The following is a 13,639-nucleotide window of genomic DNA, read 5'->3' as shown; positions in this document are numbered from 1 at the left end:
GACAATCAGATCGAAATGTATTCAGCTGTGACGTTCACAGTTCTGCTCTAGACTCCGACTCAGCATCCAAACACACCTCTGTACAGAAGTAGCAGCCACCTCCATGTTCACTCCTGTACGACAGCGTGCTGCATGTGACATCGTATTATTATTTTGCACATGTGGGTCACTTTCAGGCTGTGCCCAGTTCACTCTGGAGTCTGATATGGGCCATTATTTATAAAAGAATGTGAACAGTCAACCAAAAAAATCTATTTGTGAGATTGAAATATACAGGGGAAAGGACAGTAGGAATGGTTAGACTGTATACCTGCAAGTGTTTGTATTCTCACTTTTATATGCCACAAAGAATAACAAAACACAGTCATAGTCATCTGTAAAAAAAAAATAAAAAAAGGCCTTATATAACAAGTGAGCCCAGTGTGCACTGAATTACATTAATAGTCAATACCCAGTGGGAGCACTCAGGGCCAGTTCAGGGAGTGTTCTTATAGAGCAGCAAAAGGTGATGACATAATGGTTTTGTCTTACAATATTCCCCTAATTACACTGAGTAAATAATGGCATGTTATATAAATTAAAAGAAGAAAAAAACAGAACGGTCTAGACCTGCTCTACATGAAACGTGCCCTGAGATTCTTCTCTTATGATTTGGCGCTATAATTTTTTTGATTTATTTATTTATTTATTTACAGTCCCCTTGCCAGATGTTATTAGGCATCCTAAAATAGTAAACTGTTCTAATACAATAAAATACATTATACAATTGACAAAAGGTAAAAAATTACACTGTGTGACAAATCACAAATAATCGAGTAAACAATAAAATTGAATTCAATATAAACTTGTTATTGTGGTGTCCGAACAATAATGCTGCGATGATGTGTTGAGAAGAAATCCGCTTCACACTGTTTTTGATCATAAAAGTTTATTAAATCTAAGAGTTCAGCATCAATTACAAGCTCTGCAGCAGCTTGGAGAGTGACCCAGCCCGATGACCACTCTGTCTCTCTGTACATCAAACACAGCTTATATAGGACAAGATTAGGTATCTGTTGGATACCATATAAGGGTCTGAGTCTGCAAACTAAGGCACCAATCCATATAAGAGCAAAGTTCTATAGGATAAGTGTAGACATCTTGTTGGACACCAGATAAGGGTCTGAGCCTCCACGTAACCACTGACCTCTGCTCTCCCCTTAAAGGTCACTAATCCTCTATCCAACTGCTACAGTGCTATGTTAAACTGTTATGCGTCAAATGCACATATGTTATACACCACATTATCAAACATGTTAGTGTGGGTGAGAGAGACGTGTGAAAACCTAATTACATGTATCTTATAGGCCGAGCTGTTCTTCCCCGCAAAAAGCTTTTCATTTTACCATCTAATCACTAAATGATGATTCATCTATTTTTGTGAGTTGAGATCTTTACAGCTACCTTAGATTCTGTCTTGTCTGGTTACCTGTGTCCTGACATGGCATCCCTCCAGTAAAAACAGAGATCCTAGGTATTGACGTACATACGTGCTGTGGGAGGGGTGATTCATCAGAACCAACCCATTCATAGGGGAGTTCAAAACTTACGTCCTAGCTTAATGTGTGTGCTATCCAGTTGCTTTTAAAAAAATACTGAGAAATGTATTATTGTAGATTAAACTGACAAACTATCTACAGCTGATGTCAATGTTATCCTTTTGTTTTGGTATTATCTAATGTATTGTATGTTTTCCTGCACATGTTCGGGATGATAAAGATGCATAAATGTTTCCCCTTTTTCAGTCATCTCAGTGTACTCAGTGCAGCTTAGTTTCCTGCTGTGGACCTCAAGTGTATAGATTTATAGCTACAAAGAGCTGCATTAATTGTCCTAGTGGTTACAGGATTTACAGATACCTGCCCTAGAATGACCCCGAGGAAGGGTCAACAATTGGTCAAGGCCTTTCCCCATCACCTGTCAGTCTCACACAAAATACACAAACTTATACAGTCTACTTATTCATGCACACTGTAGATATCAAGCTCCATGACAGAGAAAGAATCGACAGCTGTGTTCCACATTGGAAAAGACTGACATTTAACTTCATACAAGGCAATCATGTAATTAGAAGAACCTTTAATTTCACACAGAAAAGATGACTGTAGGCTATTACTCATTATTTATTCATAATTCCCAAAAAGCACCTTTGTTCACAATTCAAATTTGAGTAGAAACAGTGTTTAAATCCTACAGGGCAAAATTAGAAAATAATATGCCAGGGAGAGGTGAATTTTGATGTCAGTTCTTAAAACTCAATGTTGGGTTGATTCTGGGGTTATTTTATGAGAACAAAAGTCAAGATGTCACTGAAGGCTTCCGTAAACCACCAGTATTTGATCCCCACGAGGAATTCACAGGAAGAAGTCACCATAAAATGTGTGTGTAAAGCAACACTTAACTTAAAATATACCAACCAAACATCATCCCTGACTCTGAAAAGAGTTCATTTCATGCCAGCCTTCAGATCAGAAGTAGAATCAGGAAGCTATTCTTATGCTTAGAAAGTCAGGGGAAAATGTAAATGTCTAAGAAGCTGTCATTGCTTGTTACTGGGAAATATTTTACATTTGACCCTGCAAGAGACTCTAAAGCTTATTATTGAGTTGTCCTGATAACTGTTCTTTCACATGCTGTATTACTTTTGCAATGGCCTGATATATACTGGTAAGGGATAAGGGATTTCTACATTAGCTGCATTTTTGACATTAGTCAGAAAGCTATTCCTTCCTGCAAATCATATGGAGAAAACTAGTTGCAACATGTCAAAATTGATATAAAAAAAGGTTTCATCTTAAAAAGCCAAGAGGGTGACAAACACAGAATGGCAAAGAGAGAGAAATAATGAACCCTCAAGCCAGTCAGAAGGACAAAGAGAGGAGAGTGAGACCCCGGGGGGATGTTCAATGAGATACTGACTGCTCTCATCATTGCATCCATCCACCTCGGCAACACGAGATGTAAATGCAGTCAAACTAGAGGGGAGGCATGAATGGAGAGGGAAAAAAGAGGCAGGGAAAATAAGAACATTTTGTTAGTGTTCTCTCCTCTGGCAGATTGATAACAACTGTCTGACTTGGTATGAGATGGGAATGCAAGGGCAGAGGGAGTGACGGGTGGAGTGATATAAGGTAAAATGAATTGATAGGCTTTATTTAATAGATGAAAGAGCGAGTGTGGCTGACAGTTTGAAAAAGATGGTCATATTTGGTGGGAGATGAAGACAGAGGGGGAAGGGAGTGGTACTGGGAGGGCTTGGAAGGGGCTAAATGCTGTTATGTCTTGAGTGTGGGAGATGGAGCAAGGTGGGAGACTGGCCAATTGACAAAGAATGACAAATGTTGATCTGAATGCCAGGAACTAAACACCATAAAAGTTTCATTTGAAGAAGCATTTTATATTCACCTTGCAATTCACAGTTAAATTATATTGTACATGTAAAATACAAATGAAAAATGGATCTAAAGATAAAAACCTAAGGACAAACAGTGAGGAACATAGTTTTGCAAAGCCAGCCAAAACATTTCACTGTGTTCATTGCGGTCTGGCAAAGGTAACAAGACATTTGCTACAACAACCTACATTATTGCAATTAATCTTTAAACTAGTGATGCATTGATCCAATGCTGATCAATTCAATTCGATTATGCGCATACAACACGCTGGGAGACCGGAACATTTTGCAAAAAGAACTACAAGCCTTTTGTTTACAAAGTTAGGAAGCATTGCTTAAGTCAAACCGGATGTAATTAGTCTCTTCATCAAAGTGAGGAATACAGCTCAATAATCAATAAGAATAAGAATTTCACACTGATATCAAAATGTCAGATTAGTGCATCCCTACTGTAAACCTCAAATTTCTTCTCAACAATTTGTTATTAAGGTGAGACAGATTGAGATATTGAGATTGAGGACAAGTTGCATCATTCTAATTTCAGATCAAGAACTTTTTTCTTAAAAGTTAGCTGTTGAGAGCTGTACAGCAACACCCAAATGAAATGAAATACAGTGTTGCTTGTTGCAGTCATTATCAGAGGTCTAACTTTCAGCTGCCTGCCTCAGTGGATTGTTAATGAACTATTTCAAGACTATGAAACCTATCAATTAGTAAGTTCTTGTGACTTAAGATAGTCTTACAATGCTAAAGGGCTGAACAGCTTGGCAGGCTAAAGAGTGACTAAAGGCTGACATGCAAGATGACTGGCAGGCTGATAAAAAAAAAAGGCTGTCATCTCTGCTGTTCTGTGACTAGATAAAGGTGTGGTGAGAAAGGATTACAAAGTGGAAGAGAGGATGTGAGAAACACATTGAGAATGAGTGAGGTGGTCTGGCGAAGTGAATTGTCACCTCGTCTGGACTACGTAGGTCAGTGATAAGGAGAAAACAAGCGATAGAGAAAAAAAGTCAGATGCAGGCAAGAAGGGAAAAAGCAGGATAGCAAATGCTGTCAAAGTTGGCCAAAGAGAGAGATTGATTGCAAGGCCAAGTGGATGGATACCAAGAAAGATCAAAAGCACGCAAGGGAGAAAAAAGGGAGGGATGAAGGGAGAACTGAGGATCAAAACAGGACTAAAAAGGGACTAAACTGGCTATCAAAAGGAGGGATGGGGCAAATCGAGGGGTAGAGACAGGGAGGGAGGGCAGAGGCTGAGGGAAAATGATGGGAAATTGACATGAAAATGAGGGGACGCTTGGGGAAAAGCCGGCGCGCTGTGACACCTGAGGTTTGTGAGGGTTTATGGCAGGTTGGCTCAGCACGATAAGATAACTGCCGCCTTATCTGTGGCCGTCAGACGGCTAACACACACATACATGTAAACACACACGTACCTTTTTCCTTTGACCAGTGGAAAGCAGACATGGACAAAAACAGTACTGGGGGATTGACAGACTGGTTTGGGGCTATGACTGGAACTAATTCATATGTCTGTGTATGTGTATTTTGTGCTTAAATCTGTATGTGGTTTTGTGTGTATACTGTACATGTGATAAGGAACAGGAATTATACTTCTCTTTAAAGCTTGGTTTGTATACTAGGTTGGTTAAAATGATACTTGTTTATGCATTCATGTGAGTATGTATTCTTGCACTGCATGTGTGCAAACGGCGGTTTCTCTGTGTCTCTAGGTATGTGAAAGATGTCATGTCAGTGGATCAATCCATGTGTTGGTTTTGTTTGCTACCTACTGCAAAGTCTTGGCCCAGGTTATACACTGTCTCTCATAGTGGGTTGTATGTAAATAATGTTGCAGTATTGGGAGGCAGGCAGAGCTGTATAGACTAAGACCATTGTGGGATAAAAGAAAGAAAGCTGGTGACGGAATTTAGGCTTTTTGTAATGTGTGACAGTTTTGAGGTAGTCACTATTATGTACTGTATTTAAAAGAAAGCGTATGGACATAACTGAGACACACTAGCAAAGGCAAACTACAAAATTCAACTAAATTGAACAAACTTTATGATTTTGTGCTGCAAAGTAAGCAAATTATATAAATCAGAGGCAAAAGAGGAAAGAAACATCAAGTATTCAATTTTGTCCTGCCGCAGTTTTATGACCAGCTACAGCTTTGGACACTGGTTACTGTGAAGAGGTGATTTTCAAAGTGCTGTTAAAGCTAGGGTAGGTAACATTAGAGAAACCAGCTAGAGAGAAATAAATGGTTGTGAAGACTTGAATTTTGATGGACAAAACTATAAAGATGTGCGTAACTACTGCACGCACAAATAGACCCATATAAAATCATATTTCCTTACACCCAGTGTCTTCACACGCCTTTACAAAACATACTACAGGCACACACTGACCATGGGGACATACGAATACTGTAACCCTTAAGGGGATCGTTGCTATTTAGATCCATGTTATAAAATAAATCAACATCATGATCTACCATCATTACTTTGGCAGGGTGTCAGGGACAGAGATTGGATTTTTATAACCTGGTTGCTTTGACGTGAAGGCTGTGAGAGCCAGTCTAACGATTCACCGGTCATCTACAGCCATAAATGTTAATTAACAGCTTTAGCTGCTGGACATTCATTTCCTGCTATAGCAGACAGGGAGGGCTCATAAAAATAGGGTGCACGTGGGGTATGTCACGTGTGTGTGTGTGTGTGTGTGTGTGTGTGTGTGTGAGATTATAACTGTGTATATGTCCTCGTGTGTCTGTGAGAGTGCGTGAGTGTCGTTCGTGTGTGTGTAGCATCATGTGTGACAATGTGTGAATGTCTGCGTGTTCCAAGGACACCAGTGATGAAAACTGTCCCAAAGGCTCCTCTGTCCTTTTCTAATACAGCTATAAGCTGTCAGCCCAAACTATAACTACCTAGTCACACCATGACAACATAATAAAGCTATATAGGGGGAAAGTCAGGTAAAAGTCACGCCATGGCCACATATCAGAGGTGTCCTACACGTACTACGTCAGGAGAGAGTTACACTGTGACATCACAAAGAGCAGTAAAGGACGTATATAAGGTGAAAATGACAACATGGAATCGCGTTACAGCTATGTTTGTACACTGAATATCACTAGATTTTTTTTTAGCTGTTTGGACTTTTTGGACCATTATTTTCTAACATTTTATGCAGTAACAGGGCTCTACTCTAACCTTTTTCCCAAGGAGCACATGCTCCTAAATGTTTTCATTTAGGAGCACACAAAGTGGGGGGTGGGGGTCGCGTGCAGTCGATATTGACTACCAGCTATATACAGCGTGCTAGCATCAAAAACCCAGGTGTTTGTTTTCTAACATTAACTTAGCTCTCCTTATTAGCTAGGCTCCTTGCATGCTTGCTAATAACTTTTTTAAGCTGGGACTCTGACATTGACAGCTTGCAGCTGTGTTCATGAGGGAGAGGGAGAGAGCGAGAGAGAGAAAGGGACGAGCGAGAGGATGTGCTGCGCAAACACGCTACAGTGCTGTGCAATCAAATACTATTTTAAATAGGCCTAGTAAAAAATATCGAAAATCAATCTGTGGCGGTCAGCCTTGATATTGTGGCGGGGCGCCACAAGTAAATGAACGTATGGGAAACACAAAGCATATTTATACTATGTGTTTGCTCCTTCTCCTTGTGTTCAACTCTGGTATGAAACCATTGAAGGACTGGAAGTGAAGAGCCTCTTATCTGTACACCGCGGCATTTGCATTAACAACATGGAGGAGAAACTAGTTTTAATGAGTGTATTAGTGTAATATTATAACATTAGATAAAAAGTTCTATTTTAATCTAATAGTATAACTTTAGTATGTTAATATATAAATTATTTAATTTAACTATGTGCAGGCTATTGTCATTTTATGTTATAGTATACTATACAGCCAACCACTAGTATAAAATTAAAAAACAGCAGTTTCATGTTTTCAGTCATTAAATACTTGTGCAAGAAAAATGGCTGACTTTCTTAATTTGTTAATTTTCTTAATTTCTTAATGCTGCAATCTCATCAATAATTACAACCATTCATGCAGGAGGAGTTCAACATTTGAAAGTTTACTGTAGCATGTCAAACTTTTTTAATGTCCCACCCCATCCTGGCTGTGATTGGTCAGTTGACGAAAAGTTTATCAGTTTATGAAAAGTTGAACACGTTTCAACAGAAGGCACCTGATATAGCTTATAGCCAGCTAGCTAAACCCACAACTTTCTGATCTACTCCCTACCGTCTTCTGTCTCACCGCTCCAGCTGCTGACATCTCTGTCTTTGTTTTGTAACGAGCTGCTCAAGCGGCCACCGAGCGATCCGCCCACCGGGATCTCTTGGTGCTGCTGTGGCTAGCTGGCTTTTTTCCTACTAGAGTTTCAACAACTCTCATTTGATTGACACCAGCAATTCGTCTCATCCTTGATGTTTTGAATGATTTAAGGCGTAGCGCAGCGCTGCAGGCAGGATGGAGGGGATTATTGTAGGTTGTAGTTACGGTAGTCACTTGCACATTGTGCTCGTAAATCGTTTTTCCGGTTTGCACGTATCAATTTTTAGGGGCATATGTGAGCAAAATGGTCGCACTGTAGAGTCTTGAGTAAGCAATTAATCAGAAAAATAATCAACTAATAAATTAAGAAATAAGTGTATAAACATTATACATACATGACTTAAGACGTAGGGCTGAAAGAATGACATGTTTAATTAGCCAATAGACTGTTCTTTTTATCAATTAATAATTTTTTTCTCAAGCTCAAAGGCCAAATCTTCTCTGGTTTTTGTGCTATTCTGTTTTAAATCATTATAATCTAAATATTGTTAATAACTTTGTAACAATTAGAATTGAGTCATTTTTAGGGCAAAGCCACTGTGGCTTCAAAACAGTCTGCAATCAACAGTTGGGAGTCATTGTGAACAACATCCATGCAACTATTAAGCATTTGAGCATGAAATCATAGGAGCCGTCACAAAAATGATCAATTCGCTACCAGCTTCAGTTGGTCAACTGCACTAATTTAGTAGGAGAAGACCATGGGAATTAAAGGAATCTCTTCAAAAATGTATTAATTACGGTTTCTCAAAAAAAAAAAGTGCTGGTTGGTGAATCAGACAGATGCTCACTCATAACACAGTTAATTTACCGTCTATCATGTGTGTGATCATATTTTAGGAGGTTTTTTTGGACGTTAGCAAAGTACCCACCTGGTTTTCTGCTTCCCTTTTGGTGCTGGAGAGATATATGCGTAGAGGGTGAGAAAATGGTGTTTTGACAGTGAGGTTTGTTTTGTTTATTTCAATGATTTAAACACAAATTTGTCAGGAGGAAAAATACCATATAAGCACTCCATTCGTGGCATCGCAATGAAAAATTAGCAACTTGCCAGATTAGTTATAAACTCTTGGTACGTTCAAAGTTAGCTAACACTTTACACATTAAAAAACGCATGTGTAGTTATATTTAGCTGTTTGTGATATCACATACCATTCCTTGTTAGCAAATGTTAGCTAGCGAGTTAGCTGTTAATGTTTACTGTTAACGTTACATTCATGGTGTTGCTTATTTCTTATATAGTGTATTAGTGGTGTGGGTTTCCTTTATATGGTATCCGTTATACTCAGTCTCCATCACTGGTAGGTGATACTTCTGCGCATCAGGCTCAAAACCACCAGGCCAAAGGAGCCTGGATAATGGCCGGAGCTGGCCTCAACTGGCACCATGTTGTAACACACAAAAAATGAAGGCATTATACTGTTAATGTTTCCACTAGTTTGTTAATGTTTTCTGCTAGTGTAATTTTTATTCAACTGTATTCTTACTAGTCCTGGCTGGCTAATTAATGAAGATGAAAACCAAACGATGAACTGTGTACCAGTGTTAGCCCTGGCAGTGGAAAACAGAGCTAATGGAGACAAGCCATAACTCTCTGTTTCCATCTCACTGTCAACGCCTCCCATCCTCCTCTCCCTTCTCCCCCATGCCCCATCTATCAATCCATTTATCCATTCTGCCTCATCATCCCGCTCTCTCTCTCTTTCTCCCCCCCCTCTCTTTCTCCTCTTATCTATCCATTTATCCACCACCATTTCAGGCCGTTGTACTATTCTGACCATGAAGATGTTTTACAGGTCACCCCACCTCCCATCCTCCTCTTCAACCCCCCTTCCCCAAACAGATAGGGAGAAAAGCCCCCATGTTGGAGTCACGGTTCACTGGTTTCTAATTATGTGTTCACTGTAGGAGCCTGGTCAGAATATTTCATTTAGACCCATGAGAGAGAGATAAGAGAGACAGGAGGGAATGAAGAAGGGAGGAAAAGACAGAGAGGCAAGAAAGAGAGGATGAAGAGAAGCAACACACACCTTACAGTATACATGAATGCAGTTCATTTACTGTCTATATTGTCCAGGAATGACAACAGACAGCAGTAAGACAGAGTGACAGAGAAAAAAAGAAAGAGCAGGAAAGAAAATGTGGAGAGTGACAGTGACACTTTCTTGATTTGTTTACATTTATAGTCTTAATATGTGTTCACAACACATATGGTTTGCAATTAGTTATTAGCTATAATTGGAGGTTTACGTTAAATTTCATCAGTTATGATTTGGATTTTACCTCAGGTAACCGTAACAGTGCACTTGCGCTACCTTGAGGGGATGTATCACCAGACCGTGACCTATCAAAAACAACACATTTGTGTACTTTTATGTCATGCGCTGCTCATCAACTTTATCCTGCACATGTAAACATCTCCTCCTGACAAATTGACTACTCGCAGGGCTAGTTGGTGAAGCATTGGTGCTGTTTAGCTAACTGCTAACATATTAAACAGCTGGGAACATGCTAGTAACTCAAAATAATTCCCCAAGCGATTTCCTCTGCACTGGGCCATTTACTTACTGTTTACTTTACCGTTCTCTGGATCATACATCATTTCATTAATTATAGACATCCAGTGAGGAGGGGGAAAAGCTCCATGAGCAAACAAGCTCGCTAACTGATTCGAGCTGTCAGTCAACAAGCTTCTTAGCTTGGTATCTAATGAGCTTCTCTCATAATTATCTGCAAACCATTCCTCTGCGGAGCAGTTTACACACACAGTATATACAGACAGGGTTAAATATAAGTGGAAGGTGCAACACAGCTAATAAGCTAAGACAACTTCCTCCATCTTGAACTCTCTGGCTCTCTGTTCACTCAAAGGTCAGCACTGTTAAGATGGCTTGCTATTGGTGAGTGGAACAAATTTCCAGGTCAACGTTAAACTAAATTGAACTGGACAAGAAAGATTTGTGGGGATTAATTAATAGGCTGTTTAAAACTCTTGAGATGATGGACCAAAACAGCCCGGAGGAATCTTGATGTACTTTCACATCCATCTCCAACATTTAACCAACCCACAAACTTGCGTACAAAGGCTTGCCCAAACCCAAACAAACAGCTTTTTCATCACACTATGTGTAAAATGTCTCCAGACTTTGCTTTTTGGTAATTAAACAACAATTAGGAGGATTGAACATGTAAGTACAGTTAAATGTGCCACACACACATACACAAGTTGCCCCCTCTCAATGATCTTAAATGACTGGTATCATTATGTTGGTGTGCGGTTGCCAGCTGTAATATTTCCTGTGGTCATTAGACCATCTGGTGTCCTGACTCCTCTCATATCTCTCTCTGTCTCCCTCTTCTTTCTTTGCCTGTCTGCCTTCTTGTGCTGCTCAGCCCAAGTCTATTGCTCAATGTATTTATTTCAGTGTTTCTCCATCTTTCCCTTTCTTCATATCTCTTTTATCCCCAGTTTGTTTTTCTCTGTGCTCCTTTTATATACACTGTATATGTATATTTCACTCACTCTCATCCTCATGCAGCCTCTCACAGCTTGTTGCCCCTGGCCACTTCATCCATCTCTCTGTAATGGAAACCCTTTGATGTATGCAGCCACTTAGGTCCAATATGTTAATTGGATAGATTTGGAGCCTCCTTTATGTAGGGGTCAACATCCCTTTGAATTAAAGCTTCTTCAGTGCTGTAATTACATTGGTATTGGTGAATAAAAAGTAACACATAGTTTCATCCAAATACTCAGGATTTTAAAAAAGACGCCCTCGCATTTAATCATTTTTATCTGATAAATGCTTTGTAGTTAAGGCAAGAGGAAAAAATGTCTAAAAAGTGATTGCTTCTGTTTTTTTTAAGCTTATAGAAACATTTGCAGCTGTAATAATTTGTCAGTTTGTTGAGTTTGCTCTTACTTTGTGAGACTGACGTTTACTCTTCAGTGCAATCACAAAAGATATGGCTATGTTTGTTATTCCTTTATCTGCTATCCTCAGGTCTCTCTTGCAAAAGAGGTCTTGAACTCAATGAGATTACATGATTATATATATATAGACTTCCACAGACTTGGCAAGAAGCTCTGAAGCTGTTCTGGAGGCTTGTGATGGCCTGACTCCTTTTACTTCATGTTGGTTTTTCTTTGCCTGGTGAAGTGACTTCTGTTGCATTTTCATTGGTCTATACTTCAAATTGTCAGAGCTAAGGCAAGCCGTCACAATAACACTGCATGTAATGGTTCCCTCAATTTAATCATCCCAGTGAGATGTTGTAATGGGAGCAGTCCCATTTAATGTACAGCACCATGATTAACTGAGGTCTAAATTCACTCAACTGCAAACACCTATTTAAAGACAAAATCAGATGACTTTTGCTTAGTTAGTCAGAGGGTCCAAGTCCATATACAATGCAAACTTACATAAACACACCATCTCACAGAAATAGGTGTGCAGAAGGTGTGTGCTCTGTCTCAAGCCCTGAATCTCCCTCCATGTGTTTCTGTTGATCAATAAACTCTCAATATGTTTCACTCCTATCCAGTAAAACTCTGTGCATGGCAATTTAAAAGCTCAATTTGCCAAACATTATTTGTACAAGCAACAATGCACACATGTCAGTTACAGTCCAGTAAAACACTTCATTCTAAAAAGGTACGTCCTACAAAGTCTAAGTTGTTACAGTAAAAACGTAATTTCCAGCACTGAAATTTCACTACATGCGCCACAAAAATCAATACAATACAATGTAACAAGCCTACCTTGCTTGAGACCAACCATCTCTCCCCTGATTAGTTTTTCACTTTTTTCTCTGCTCGCCTGTCTACCTGTGTCCCGTCGCATGTGTGAAGCGAAAACCTGATTGCCTCATTTCGTCCTGCTGATGGCCGCTCGCCTCCTCCGCTCCTTGCATTTTTAATGACTGGAATTTCTTTGAAGTGCACGTGTGGCAATATAATAATCTATAACAAATTTCAAAATGAAATATCATTGCTTTTGTAAAGGGACAGAGGATTTGTTAGATAAATGATTTTGAGAAATGAGGAAAGATGTGAGTATTTTCTTTGAGGTTAAAGTCAGTGCCACATTTATTTTTTCTCCAGGGGCAGAGTGTGATCTGTTTTGATCTGTCTGCAGACTGCTGGACTTCACAGGCTACCTAAATGTAACATAATGTAAATTTTATTTGATAGCAAGACTGCTGTCATTGAATTTGCACATTTTCATGTCCTATTTTGTTATTGACTAACTTTCTTCTCTTGATACAACTGATAATCAATTCCAAGAGCCCTTATGACTGCTATTGTGCGAAAAGTACAAAAAGCTCAAGCTCAATAAGTCAAAATAACTATAATAAAACAGCTTTCCAAGAGAGGGAGCTTTCACAATTTAGACCCTTCACTATCACAGCTTTCCTCCAAAGAAACAGCAGATTGCTCAGGTTCTTATATATAGCGGGAGGAAAAAGAGATTGCACCATTACCATAGAAAAACCCTATATCTTTAAGTCTTTGCAACACTCAACAGAGAGGGCATTTGTTCAAATGTGGACGGGAAAATTGTTCTTGCCTTTTGCTTTTATCTGTAAAATCTATAGCAGACAAAAGGTGGTGTAATCTCCATCCACTGTCCATTCACCTCCGAGACAGCGATAAGAATGATGTCTGTCTGCTTCCGTCATGCTTTTTTATTTCCTTTTTCACTAAGTGGGCCAAGGACTAGGCAGGCTATAGGTTTTTGTTACTTAAAAAGGCAACAAGCAGCAGATACAATATGTAAAAAAAAAAAAAGGAAACAAAAAAACCCAAATCCATTACACTTCACATTCAAACTGCAAA

At 39.3% G+C, this 13,639-nt stretch overlaps 1 protein-coding gene across 5 annotated transcripts in view; it reads right to left on the bottom strand.

Annotated features, from left to right (window-relative positions):
• The window catches only part of cntfr (ciliary neurotrophic factor receptor), a 262,439-nt gene that overhangs the window by 218,335 nt on the left and 30,465 nt on the right, over positions 1 to 13,639 (bottom strand). Inside the window, exon 2 of one of the 5 annotated variants that reach the window (XM_046067327.1) lies at positions 10,084 to 10,144. The exons of the other annotated variants lie outside the window; for them this stretch is intronic. The gene's annotated coding sequence lies outside the window, so the exon portion shown is untranslated. The remainder of the gene's footprint in view (positions 1 to 10,083; positions 10,145 to 13,639) is intronic. 5 annotated transcript variants of the gene reach the window in all.

The sequence above is a fragment of the Micropterus dolomieu genome, linkage group LG13, assembly GCF_021292245.1.
Source record: "Micropterus dolomieu isolate WLL.071019.BEF.003 ecotype Adirondacks linkage group LG13, ASM2129224v1, whole genome shotgun sequence".
NCBI lineage: Eukaryota > Metazoa > Chordata > Actinopteri > Centrarchiformes > Centrarchidae > Micropterus > Micropterus dolomieu.
This window is presented reverse-complemented; position numbering and strand designations above follow the sequence as displayed.